This window comes from Bubalus bubalis, chromosome 18 (genome assembly GCF_019923935.1).
Source record: "Bubalus bubalis isolate 160015118507 breed Murrah chromosome 18, NDDB_SH_1, whole genome shotgun sequence".
Taxonomy (NCBI): domain Eukaryota; kingdom Metazoa; phylum Chordata; class Mammalia; order Artiodactyla; family Bovidae; genus Bubalus; species Bubalus bubalis.
In genome coordinates, this window is record NC_059174.1 from 21,680,651 (window position 1) to 21,694,118 (window position 13,468).

General features: G+C 39.8%; 1 protein-coding gene across 1 annotated transcript in view; it reads left to right on the forward strand.

Moving 5' to 3' along the window:
- Positions 1–13,468, forward strand: part of FTO (FTO alpha-ketoglutarate dependent dioxygenase) — a 422,524-nt gene that overhangs the window by 7,040 nt on the left and 402,016 nt on the right. The gene's annotated exons all lie outside the window — the stretch shown is intronic.

Genomic DNA, 13,468 nt, shown 5'->3' on the forward strand with positions numbered 1-13,468 from the left:
TAATTTATTATTTTGAAATGATTTAAAATTTATAGAAGAGCTTCAGGAGTAGAACAAAGAGCCCTCACAGCCTTATCGTCCAGATTTGCTCACATCTTGTTACATTTGCTTTACAGCTCTCTGTCTCTCCCTATATATAAATACATGAACTATTACTTTTTTTATGAACAATTACAGAGTAAATTGGTGACATCAATCCTCTTTACCCCTGAATACTTCAGCATGTATTTCCTAAGATGCTTTCTCGTATATAAACATAGCTGATTGTCAATTTCAGAAAAGTTAACTGACAAAATACTCTTATTTAGCCCAAAGTCCATATTTAAATTTTGCTAATTGTCCTAATAGTATCTTTTATAGCATTTTTGTTTACCTGGTCCAGGCTTTAATCCAGGGTTATATGTTACCTTTAATTGTTATGTCTCTGAGGAAAAACAACAGAATGGGAAAGACTAGAGATCTCTTCAAGAAAATTAGAGATACCAAGCGAACGTTTCATGCAAAGATGGGCTCGATAAAGGACAGAAATGGTATGGACCTAACAGAAGCAGTAGACATTAAGAAAAGGTGGCAAGAATACACAGAAGAACTGTACAAAAAAGATCTTCACGACCAAGATAATCATGATGGTGTGATCATTCACCTAGAGCCAGACGTCCTGGAATGTGAAGTCAAGTGGGCCTTAGAAAGCATCACTACGAACAAAGCTAGTGGAGGTGATGGAATTCCCATTGAGCTATTTCAAATCCTGGAAGATGATGCTGTGAAAGTGCTGCACTCAATATGTCAGCAAATTTGGAAAACTCAGCAGTGGCCACAGGACTGGAAAAGGTCAGTTTTCATTCCAATCCCAAAGAAAGGCAATGCCAAAGAATGCTCAAACTATCGCACAATTGCACTCATCTCACACGCTAGTAAAGTAATGCTCAAAATTCTCCAAGGCTTCAGCAATACGTGAACCATGAACTTCCAGATGTTCAAGCTGGTTTTAGAAAAGGCAGAGGGACCATAGATCAAATTGCCAACATCTGCTGGATCATGGAAAAAGCAATAGAGTTCCAGAAAAACATCGATTTCTGCTTTATTGACTATGCCAAAGCCTTTGACTGTGTGGATCACAATAAACTGTGGAAAATTCTTCAAGAGGTGGGAATACCAGACTACCTAACCTGCCTCTTGAGAAACCTATATGCAGGTCAGGAAGCAACAGTTAGAACTGGACATGGAACAACAGACTGGTTCCAAATAGGAAAGGAGTACGTCAAGGCTGTATATTGTCACCCTGCTTATTTAACTTCTATGCAGAGTACATCATGAGAAACGCTGGGCTGGAAGAAGCACAAGCTGGAATCAAGATTGCTGGGAGGAATATCAATCACCTCAGATATGCAGATGACACCACCCTTATGGCAGAAATTGAAGAGGAACTAAAAAGCCTCTTGATGAAAGTGAAAGTGGAGAGTGAAAAAGTTGGCTTAGAGCTCAACATTCAGAAAACGAAGATCATGGCATCTGATCCCATCACTTCATGGGAAATAGATGGGGAAACAGTGTCAGACTTTATTTTTTTGGGCTCCACAATCACTGCAGATGGTGACTGCAGCCATGAAATTAAAAGACGCTTACTCCTTGGAAGGAAAGTTATGACCAACCTAGATAGCATATTGAAAAGCAGAGACATTACTTTGCTAACAAAGGTCCGTCTAGTCAAGGTTATTGTTTTTGCAGTGATCATGTATGGATGTGAGAGTTGGACTGTGAAGAAAGCTGAGCACGGAAGAACTGTGGTGTTGGAGAAGACTCTTGAGAGTCCCTTGGACTGCAAGGAGATCCAACCAGTCCATTCTGAAGGAGATCAGCCCTGGGATTTCTTTGGAAGGAATGATGCTAAAGCTGAAGCTCCAGTACTTTGGCCACCTCATGCGAAGAGTTGACTCATTGGAAAAGACTCTGATGCTGGGAGGGATTGGGGGCAGGAGGAGAAGGGGACGACAGAGGATGAGATGGCTGGATGGCATCACTGACTCGATGGACATGAGTCTGAAAGAACTCTGGGAGTTGGTGATGGACAGGGAGGCCTGGCGTGCTGCGATTCATGGGGTCGCAAAGAGTCGGACATGACTGAGCGACTGAACTGAACTGAATCTGGTCTCCTTTAATTTCCTTTAAATTGCTTCCTCACCCTTTCTTTGTCTTTTAAGATATTGACGTTTATAATGAGTAAGGCTGTGACCTTTGTGATGAGTACAGGCTATTTGTTTTGTAGAATGTCTCTGTGTTCTTATGTATCTGATATTTCCTTATGATTAGATTCAGTTGTTTAGTAGCTCAGTAGTGTCCGACTCTGTGACCCCATGGACTGCAGCGTGCCAGGGAACCCTGGTATGCTGGCTTAGATTGAGAATATGCATTTTTGGGGCTTGTATATTTTTGAGGAAAGATAGGGGCCATTGGAGATCACAATCCTGCCTATAAAATTGTTCTTTTTGACTCGAGTGAACTGTGTTTGAAAGTTTCTGAATTATTTTCCATCCAAGAGATTTCACATGAAAGTCTGGATGGCAGGCTTTCTTGAAAAACTAGACTGTCTGGCCACATTGGGCTTGCATTTCACTAACTAGAGCTGAATAGTGGCTGCCCCTTTAGATGAGAATATACTTTCTCTTTTGCCACACCCCACCTTTGCCCATTTAGTCACAGTACAGGCTTCCCTGGTGGTTCAGACGGTAAAGAATCCACCTGCAGTGTGGGAAGACTGGGTTCAATCCCTGGATCGGGAAGATCCCCTGGAGAAGGGAATGGCAACCTACTCCAGTGTTCTTGTCTGGAGAATCCAATGGACAGAGGAGCCTGGTGGGCTACAGTTCATGGGTTCTCAAAGAATCAGACACGACTGAGTGACTCACACTTGCACTTTTCTTTCACAGTGGTTTAGAGTGTGAGACTTTAGAGTGTGAGATTTCTGGGAAATCCCAGAATTGAATCCTGCTCAATCACTTGCTTTAAGTAACTTAACTTCTCTGTACCTCTGTCTCCTCATCTGTAATACTGTGGTGAGTGCTCAGTGGCTCAGTCGTGTCCAGCTCTTCGCGATCCCATGGGACTGTAGCCTGCCAGGCTCTTCTGTCCATTGAAATTTTCCAGTCAAGAATACTGGAGTGGGTTGCCATTTCCCTGTCCAGGTGATCTTCCTGACCCAGGGGTCGAGCCCACGTCTCTTGCGTCTCCTGCGTTGTCAGGCGCATCCTTTACCACTGCACTATTGATGATTGTCCTGAGGATGAACTAAGATACAGGTGAAGCACCTGAGCATTGTGTTGCTCTTATTACTGTCCTCTCATCGTCATCATCATCACCACCTGCCTGATCCCAGTAGCTGTTTTAGCTTATGTTGAGAACATTCATTCTGTGAACTTACACTGAGTGTCTAATTGAGCTCTGGTGGCCTCGGCCTGCAGCAGCCTGAAGTGGGGCTCTGGTTCCTGACCAGAGATTGGGGTTGGGTCGCAGTGGTGACAGCAGCAAGTCCTAGCCACCCGACGCATGCTCAGTGGCATGGGCCTGGCCCTTTGGCTTTGCAGAAGAGAATTCACAAAGACGGTAAGTAGTGAAACAAGTGAAGTGTTTGTTAGAAGGAAGAAGAGTACACAACCTGTGGATAGACAAATAGGCAGGCCGAGAGAGAGAGAGTCACACCCTCATGGTAGTTTGAATCACTTGTATGGGACTTTTCTTCCCGGTTTCCTTTGACCAGTCATCTTGCTTTGCCTGGTTCTGAGTCTGTATTTGGTATTTACCTCCTGTGTGTGCCCGCACATCTCTTAGGCAAGATGGATTCTACCGAAGAGGCCTATGGGTAGTTAGCACCCCTTAGCATCACTCCCCTTTTGACCTCCAAGTGCCTTTCTTTGCATGTGTAGTCAGGGAGGCCTCCTCACTTCGGGAATGGGAAATATGTGGTCTCTTATCTTCTCTCTGGGCAGGGCCCAGCCTGTTCTTTTGACTGTCCTGCAATTTTTGTCTTTAAGCGTCTACTCTGTGTGCCGGAGGTGGGGAGTGGGGACATTTATCTACCTCCTACTTCTTAATCAGGCAGATTTTCTCAATTAGGGGTTCCACTATCCTTCCCATTCATCCCAAATGGTGCTAGTTATATGCTGCCCTTGGAAGAATTGAGAATATTAACTATTATCTGGGTTCCTTGGTTCAATTGAGGGGCCTGGTTAAGTGCCAAGCAAGGTCTGGCAGGTTTGGTCCTGCAGGACTGGCTTCTTTTCTAAGGGAAATACGTAATTAAGCAAGTACCAGCAGTAGAGTGGTGTGTTTCACCATGGGAATGGCACGTGGTAGCAGGGAGCATCTACTGTGGTAGGGGGATCATGGAATCTCTTCCCCAGGAAGATCTGTTTAACCGGGTCTAGGGACACGAGAGAGGAACATGGTGGGCGACAGTCCATGGGGTCACAAAGAAGTGGACGTGACTGAGCATGCATGCAGCGGTCGTGGAATTCCTTCCTAAGGCTTCTTTAAGAGTATATCTGAATACCAGGCCCAGGACTCCGTTAGAGGTTGCTTAGAAATACGATAACTGTTCTTATGTGGGTGTTGAACTCCAAGTGAGCTTCCAAGGTTCTTAATGCTGGCTTGGGTGAGATCATCATTTTTTAAGTTATTGAGCATAGAAACAGTTTACCTTTATTACTGAGAGGGTTATATACTAAATAGGCACATAATAATTTTGTTTAAGAAATGTACATTTTAACTTTACAGTGGAGAAACCTGGCAGTCACTCCCCCAGCCTGGTAATCAAGACCAGCGTCATCAGTGGCGACAAGTCATGGTGATGACATGAACCCTGGATCTGTTTAATTCATAATAAAGTGATTCAAGTGGTGAAAAAAAAAATGTACATTTCTATCAGTGAAGGAATGTATCCAGAATAGATAAGCCTGCTGTTTTTCAAATAAAAATCATTAAAAAGTCTTCCATTTTTGGTGATAATTGTCTTAATATCATCTAAGATAAGCCTTAGGTTACAAGACCTGATGAGCTGTTAATATATAATAACTCAATTTAAAAAGTTTGTTATTTATGTATGAAGTGTTCTTCTCTCAGTCATGTCTGACTTTTTGCGAGCCCATGGACTGTAACCCACCAGCCTCCTCTGTCCATGGGATTTTCCAGGTGAGAATACTGGAGTGGGTTGCCATTCTCTTCCCCAGGGGCTCTTCCTAACCCAGGGATTGAACCTGGGTCTCCTGCATTGCAGGCAGATTCTTTACCGTCTGAGTCACAAGGGAAGCCCACTTTTTTTTTCTTCTACCTTAGTTTATTTTATTTTTTGCAGTTTGGTCCTTTAGTGAAGTTGTGAGAAGGTTCTTCTGGTCCCTACCTTCATCATGGGCCATCCTGGACTGTTTTACCAGTTTATCTGATGGTAGTTTAGGAAACTAAATGTAGAACATTTTTGGTGGTGGACCAATGACCAGGGGACTTAAAAAAATTAAAACTTCACCTGACAGATTCTACTGTTTTTTCCCCCAAATCCAGATTATTTTTTGCTTGATCAGTCTTCCAGAGTATGGGTCAGTCTTTGTGTGTGTGCTGAGTCACTTCAGACTCTTTGCAGCCCTATGGGCTGTAGCCCGCCAGGCTCCTCTATCCATGGGATTCTCCAGGCAAGAACACTGGTATGGGTTGCCATGCCCTCCTCCATGGTATCATTCTGACCCAGCATCGGACCTGTGTCTCTTATGTCTCCTGCATTGGTAGGCAAGTTCTTTACCACTAGTGCCACCTGGGAAGCCCCTTAGGTCAGTCTTTCATCCTCATTTAATAGTTTAGATCGCCTTCTCTAGGTAGAAGAAGGGTTAGGTTTTTTTGCTCATAAGTGTCCACACCACTTTAAATACCTTCCTTGAAAATTAGCTGGTTAAACCATCGAATCACAGTGAGTTGTTACTTTTTATTATTTTCAGATTTTTTTAATTGAAGTATATTAATACAATGTTGTGGTAGTTTCAGGTATATTCAGTTCTGTTTCTTAACCTTATTTTTTCTTTTATTGAGAGATAATTCAACATACCATATAATCCACCCACTTAAAGTATGCAATTCAGTGAGTTTTGGTGTATTCACAGAGTTGTATAATCATCACCGTGGTTAAATTTAGAACATTTCATCATCCCCCAAACAAACCCTGCACAGACCCAGCTGTTTAAAAATTAACTCCATTGGTTTCCATCAGTAATATGTGTTCATGGTACTCAGGGAAAAGAGGGCCCAACCTTCACCCTTATCGGGAACGCATCCGTCCCCCAGAGGCACATCCTGTTCACCTTCTTGATCCTAATGTTGGTTTTGAAAACTAAGTTTGCCATTGGAAAAGAGGTCTCTGACACTTTAAACAACCATTAGCTTCTTTGAAGACAGCATTGATGTCTCATTCATCCTTCGATCTTTCCAGTGTACTTGGTGGAGAGTCTTGCACATAAAAGAAATTTATAAATATCTTTTGAATGAAGAGTGAATGATCAAGGCCCAGCGTCTGAGACATGTTCCATGTGACCCCCAATAATGATCATACTGGCTCCCTAGCTGCTGATTGGATTTATAGTGGCTGAGTTTAGCAATACAGGTTCTGGCGTTTGGACTGGATGCATCGAGAAAGTTTAAAGAAAGTTTGAGGGACTCCCCTGGTGGTCCAGTGGCTAGAACTCTGATACTAGGGTCAGTCCCTGGTCAGGAAACTAGATCCCCATATGCTCCAACTAAGAGTTTGCATTGTTGCAACTAAAGTTCCTGTGTGCAGCAACTAAGACCCAGTGTAGCAAATAAATGTATAATAAATATTAAAAATAAATTGGTGAATTATTTAAAAAACACAAGTTTGGCACCATGTCTTTTTAGTTTTGTTATCACCGTTCTATCCGTAGTACTTCACATGGTGCCAGACATACAGTAAGCATTCCATAAATATTTATCAAATGAACGAATGAATTCCCAAGAGCATAGCCTGTTATTGGTGGTTAGGCTTTCATTAGTGAGAGATGGAACCAGAACCTGAGAGAAATAATGGAGAATGGTTAAGAATCAACACCTGTGGATTTCAACTTGCTTTACCTGCCACGTGTGCCCGTGTGCTCAGTTGCTTCGTGTCCGACTCTTTGTGTTCCCAAGACTGTAGTCTGCCAGGCTCCTCCGTCCATGGGGTTGTCTGGGCAAGAATACTGGAGTGGGTTGCCATGCCCTCCTCCAGGGGATCTTCCCAACCCAGGGACTGAACCAGCATACCCTGCTTCTCCTGCCTTGGCAGGTGGGTTCTTTGCCACTGAGTCACCAGGGAAACCCAGATACTCTGTAGGGTTACATTTTTGTTTCTGCTACAAACATCTGACCTGATGCCATGCCCATCATATATTTACCCTATAGTTTTGTAAATGACCTGCTTGTGAAGCCATCATGCCTTCCTTTATGTTAAAGAACTGCCCTGTGTATTAAGTGTCTGGGTTGAGACCTTTATAGCTAGTAGAAGGGCTTCCCAGGTGGTGCCATGTTAAAGGATCCACCTGCCAATGCAGGAGACGCAAGAGACCTGGGTTTGATCCCTGGATCAGGAAGATCCCTTGGAGGAGGAAATGGCAACCTACTCCAGTATTCCTGCCTGGAAAATCCCATGGACAGAGGAGCCTGGTGGGTTGAGCACAGCACACACATGCAGCAGCCGGTAGAAACCATGTAGACAAACAGATTCTGTTGCATCCGGTCTGAGGGGGAGATTTGTTGCCAGTTGCATGAGTGTCTCCATAACTGTTTATCAGAGAATTCAAAGCTCTGATTTTTGCGTTAGCCCTAAGTCTGCCCTTTGGTGCCTTCATTTAGCGACCAGATCATTCAAGGCTGAGCCTCAAAGGCTAGAATTTCTTCAATAATAATATAAAATGGGCTGATGTGGCAGCCTTAACTCATTCTGTGGAATTGGGCATGATTAAAGTCTCAAGGCTGCATTAATTCAGATTTTCTCTTTCCATGTACAGCAGTCGTTTCTCTCACTGTTTTCCAGGTTGCCATTTTTTGAAAACAGAGATGGAAAATTTTGCTGATTTTTTTTTCTGTCAGCATGAACATTCAGCTTTTCTTTGCGCCTCCCTTTTCTTACCTTTTTACCCCTTGAAAATAGCATCAGGCAAACGAATGCAGACAGTATAGTTTCCGCGGACTCCAGCCTGTTGTCACGACAATCTCGTTATTTAGGTAAATAGTGTGCCATTTTTTGCCGACTCAGCAGCCAATATGCTGCGAGCAATTTTTGTGTCAGTCACGTGATTGGCTGGGCTCACTATTAATGAGACAAATAATTGGGACGTCTTCGTCGTTGTTCCCCTAAAACCTGATCCTGCTGTTGGAACCAACCAGGCAGAGGAATTGCATATGCAATCCCCGAAAGGAAAGGATGAGTAGCCAGGATGCCCAGCTTTTAAATTCATCAGACCCCTGCTGCTTAAATTGCCCCAGCTGTTAATGCTGGAACCATTACAGTAATGGACTCAGCAAATGAAGGGGAACGAAGACACGCACACTTTATTACCAGAGGGGCAATTTTCTTTTCATCTGTAATAGCAGCAGTGCCTCTGTATTGATCAGCCCATCAAGATACTAATCCTCTGTAAAATTACTTGTTATAACTGAAAATGTGTTAATCCAAGTCAGTCTGTGTCCCGACTGTCTACTTACTATTGAATACAGGCGATCAGATGGTTTATTTTTCATGATTTAAAGCCTCTGCCCTGGAAATGGCTGGCATTTCCCTCGGAACATGGAGCGCTTAATCTTAGCTCTAGCCCAGGGTTGTCTTTTTGTTTTAAACAGAACATCACCCACTTAATTAAGGAGTGAGTGTCTGTCTTGCTGTCTGAATTATGCTGGTGTTTTATGTTCTGCGGGATTTATTAAGCATCTTGTTTTACATTCCGTGTGTGGTTTGTGCTGTAAATAAAAATAGGCCCATCTTGCACACATTAGAAATTTGCAGGTAGCAAAACGTCAATAAGTAGCAGGGAGGGAAGGTTCTTTGATTTATATTTCAGGCACCAGGCTGTGCTTTGTCGATTGAACTCATAGGCAGGATGCTCCTGGTGTCTGCTCTGTGGCAGATGTGTTCTGGCATCGTTGTGTGAGAAAGTTTATGGTTATTTCTGCACCCTTGGTTAAGTAGATTGCTTTTTAGACAATGAAGCAAATCTACTCTGCCCCTTCCCCTTGTGTTTTGTGAGAAATGACTATAGCTAGATATTATTGTAAGAAGACCTGTTAAAACTGAGTTCTATCTTCCTTAATATTCAGAATTTGAAGAATTACTCTTTAAAACTTTCATTTTTTAAAAAAAATTCCGTATAGTCTCTGTGTACATCATGTATTTATTTGTACAGAGACCCAAATACCCTCTTGGCAGTATTTTTATTTATTCTAATACACTGTCATTGCTCAAAGCATTTGTGTGGCGTTATTCATCGAATTCATTCAGAAATCCTTAACTAGTACTTTCTTGTGCCAGGACAACAGGGGCTGAGGATTCAAAGATGAAAAAGGCACAGTCTTTGCCAGGGAGGAAAGGGCAAAACTCAGTCTGAAGATAGGCATGTGAACAAATAATTACAATAATGCAGTATTGTAAATGTTAAAATCCACTTGCGAATGTAGTTTCTAGGAACAGATAGGAGTTATGGGCACCATAGCAAAAGCAGCCTCATCGATTTTTCTTGCTGTGTTACCCAAAGCAGAATTAAGCAATTTAATCACACCTGAAGACTTGCATCTGAATGATTCCCAGCTGTTTGAAAGAAATCTCATCTTTCAGGAGACTTGTTTACTGCCCCCTGGGGACAGTCAAAAGAAAGATTTCCAAAAATGTACGCTCAGTGACCACATCTTTGGATATGTGTAGCTTCCCACGGAGACTACTTTGAAGGGGATAGTGTTTATTTGATTGCTTATGTTCTGGCATTATATTGTAGGTCAGTCTTGTTGCTTTAGAGTATAGTTTATCAAGAGAGACAGTAGCCTGTCCTGGTTAAGAGCATGGATTGGCCAGCCTGCCTTGTTTTTCCCCTAGCTCTCTCTAATGGCTGAGCTGTCTTGATCAAGTCATCTCATCTTCTTGAGCCTCAATCTTTATCTGTAAAATGGGGATAATCACAGTTGTGAGCGTTAAATGGTTTAATATATGTAAAGCATTTAGAATAGTGATGGCATATATAAGTATTGTGTTTATAAGTGTTAGCTGTTATTGCTGTGGATATGGAAATTATTTTCCACATGTAGTTCATGAAAGGCAACTCTGTAAATGTGTGTTCACAATATGTGTGACATATAAGGTGGTGAAGCATTTTTTAATTTAAAGTACTGGTTTTTCCTGATTATGTAATTTGTTATTTTAGAAGAATTTTAATATATAGAAAAATACCAAACAAGGAAAAAATATCTCATAATCCTTAAGAGGATTCACTGTGTTACATATTTGTTAGAATATTATTATTATGCCTGTTATATGTACTATATATGTAATATGGTCCTATTATTATCTAAAATAAGTTTATGATACATATTTATACAAGAGATATTTTAAACAAAAATTGGAATCATAATGTGCATATTATGGACTCTGGTTTTGGACTCTGGTCTTTTTTACTTACCTGCATCCAGTATATTGTGAATATTTTTCCATAATGTTACAAGTATATGGATTTTTTTTTCCCTGCTGTTATAAATTATGCTTCAGTGACCATTCTTGTGCATAAATCTCTGCACAAATATCTGCTATTTTCCATAGGGTAAATTAAAGGAAGGTGAATCGTCAGGTCAACATTTGTAAAGATTTTTGGCTTACATTGTCAAATTGCCACCCAGAGGGGTGATGCCAGTTTCCATTCTGACAGGCAGTGCATGAGAATACATATTTGTCCATCCTTTCCAACACCGGGAAATGTCACAAGATGAAAATATTTGCCATCTGGAAGAGATGAGTAGGAGCTTATTGTAGAACTAGTTTATATTTTCTTAATTACTAAGTACTGTATGATTGAAGTTCCTTCTACTGGGTTTATTGGCCAGATACAGTTCTTTTGTAATTTGTTCATTCATATCGCCTTCATTCATTTTACTAATGTGTATCTTTTCTTATTGATTTGTAAGAACAGTTCATAGATTAAGGGTATTATTTGTTACTCATGTGCTGGAAATATTTTTCCTAGTTTCTTTTTTTACATTTGTATTTTTTATATTCAAAAGTTTTCCTTTATTTATGAATAGGAAAAATTTTCCCACTGAAATATCTAATTAATGGTCACTTCTATGTCTGTCTAGTTATTTTACATTTTAATTTTTCCACATAATTCTTGTAATGCATCTAAAATCTAGTTGTTGTATGGTATGGAGTAGATGTTTCATTGCTCCTAAAAGATTAACCAGTTTTCCCTGCTGCATTTATTTACTAGATTGAATGCCAAAATACTCATAGCTGCTTTATATTCTGTTTCCTTTGTTTTGTCTGTTATTCTGAAAAATCACTTTAGTTACCAGAGTTTTGTGGTACCTTTCGGTATCTGGCAGTACACGGCCCCCATGGTTATTCTTTGTTTTAGAAGTTCCTTGGCTCTTACACTGAGAAGGCAACTTAAACATTTTTACAGAGAAACTTAAAATTCACTTTTTCAAAATCTCCTGTATATTTTACCAACCCTTTGGTGGTGTATTGTTATTGTGTTAACTTTAGAGCTTAAATTGGAAAGAATTGAAGTATTTATGGTAAAGAAAATTTCTTATTTAACAGTGTTATCTTTTACATATATTTAGGCTTTCTTTTATGACCCTCAGGAAGTTTAGTGATTTTCTTCAATCAGATACTTTTATTACCTTTTAGGATTATTCCTGGGTATTTTACATATTGAATTACTATGTTTGGTTACTGTTGTAAATGGGGTATTTTTAAATTGTATTTTTAAAATTGTTCTTGAGAAAACTTTTCTTCTGTGCTACTTTCATAATTGACCGCAGTACAGAACGCATGCTTATCATTCTAACAATTTTTTGTTGTTGCTTTTCTTGGGTTTTCTAGGTGTTTAGGAGTTAGATAATTTAATCATTTGCAAATAAAACTTGGTCTCTCTCCCCACTTTCAGTAATACACTCTCCCCTCCTTTTTTTCTCTTCGTTATCACATTGTCTAGAACCTCTAAATAGTGGTGATAGCATAATCATGCCTTTAATAGTGATGCTTTGGGATTCTAGTATTAAGTATAATAGTAGTTGTTGGCAATAATCTTTGATTCTTAGTTTACTTTTTTTTTCCCTTTAGGACTGAGGTTGAATTTCTATTGAATATTTTTTGACATCTATTTAGATGGTAATATCTTTCCTTCTCCTACTGATAAGATATAATCTCTTAATACAGCTTCTAACATTGTCTCCTGGTGACAAATTCTAATTGGTCACATTGTGTTGGCCTTTTAGCATGCTACTGAATGCAACCTTTTTGTATTTCAGTTAGGAAAGTCAGATGGGTCTGAAGCAGTGATCACCAGGGCAGCTGGAGAGTGATACCCTCAGGGGGTATGTCAGAATCTTCAAGGAGGCATATTTAATATACATGTTAAGGTCATAATTCATACTCGAGTTAGTAAAACTTAATAAAGCTCTTTTGACTAATATAGAGGGAGATAAGATGAGTTAAAATGCTGTGAAATATTCCTTTTTGTGCTTTATTTAGTTTTGATACCTAGTTTAGTTTTGATACATAGCATGTGTCATAAAATGAATTACGCCATTTTCCTCGTCTGTGCTTTAAAGCCATTTATAGAACACCAGCATTATTTGTCCCTGGAAGTTTGAACTAAATTAGCTTGTAAAACTCTTCATGCGATGCTGGGGAAGATAATTTTTGGATGACTTTTTCAGTATCTTTTCTAGTTAATGGTCTATTTAGTTTTCTTCTTTTTGAGTAAATTTTGGTCATTTTGTTTTCTCAGGAATTGAGGTTTCAAATGTATTGGCATGGTATTGAACATATTCTCGGGTTTACTAAGATAGAATTGTACCGTTTCATAATTTAAAAATTCCATATTCACTGTTTTTATCTCGGTTTAAATTATAACTTCCTGTATACATATATTGTCTTCAAAAATTGATTATACTTGTTTTAAAACTAGCTCTTGGATTTGTTTATGTTTATTCACCTATCTTTACCTCTGCCTTTGTTGTTTCCTTCTGCTTTGCTTAAATTTCTGTTGTTTTTATTTTTGAAATAAAGTCTGAGTTCTTGAATAATTTGTTCATTTATTTTCATTCTTTTTTTAATATGGAAAGCACTTCAAAATCTTAAAAATAATTTTCTGTGTTTCTGTAACAATTTGTGCCTGTTTTTGTGGCACTTACCTTTCAGTATTATAATGATTTTTTGTTGATCTCTTTCTCT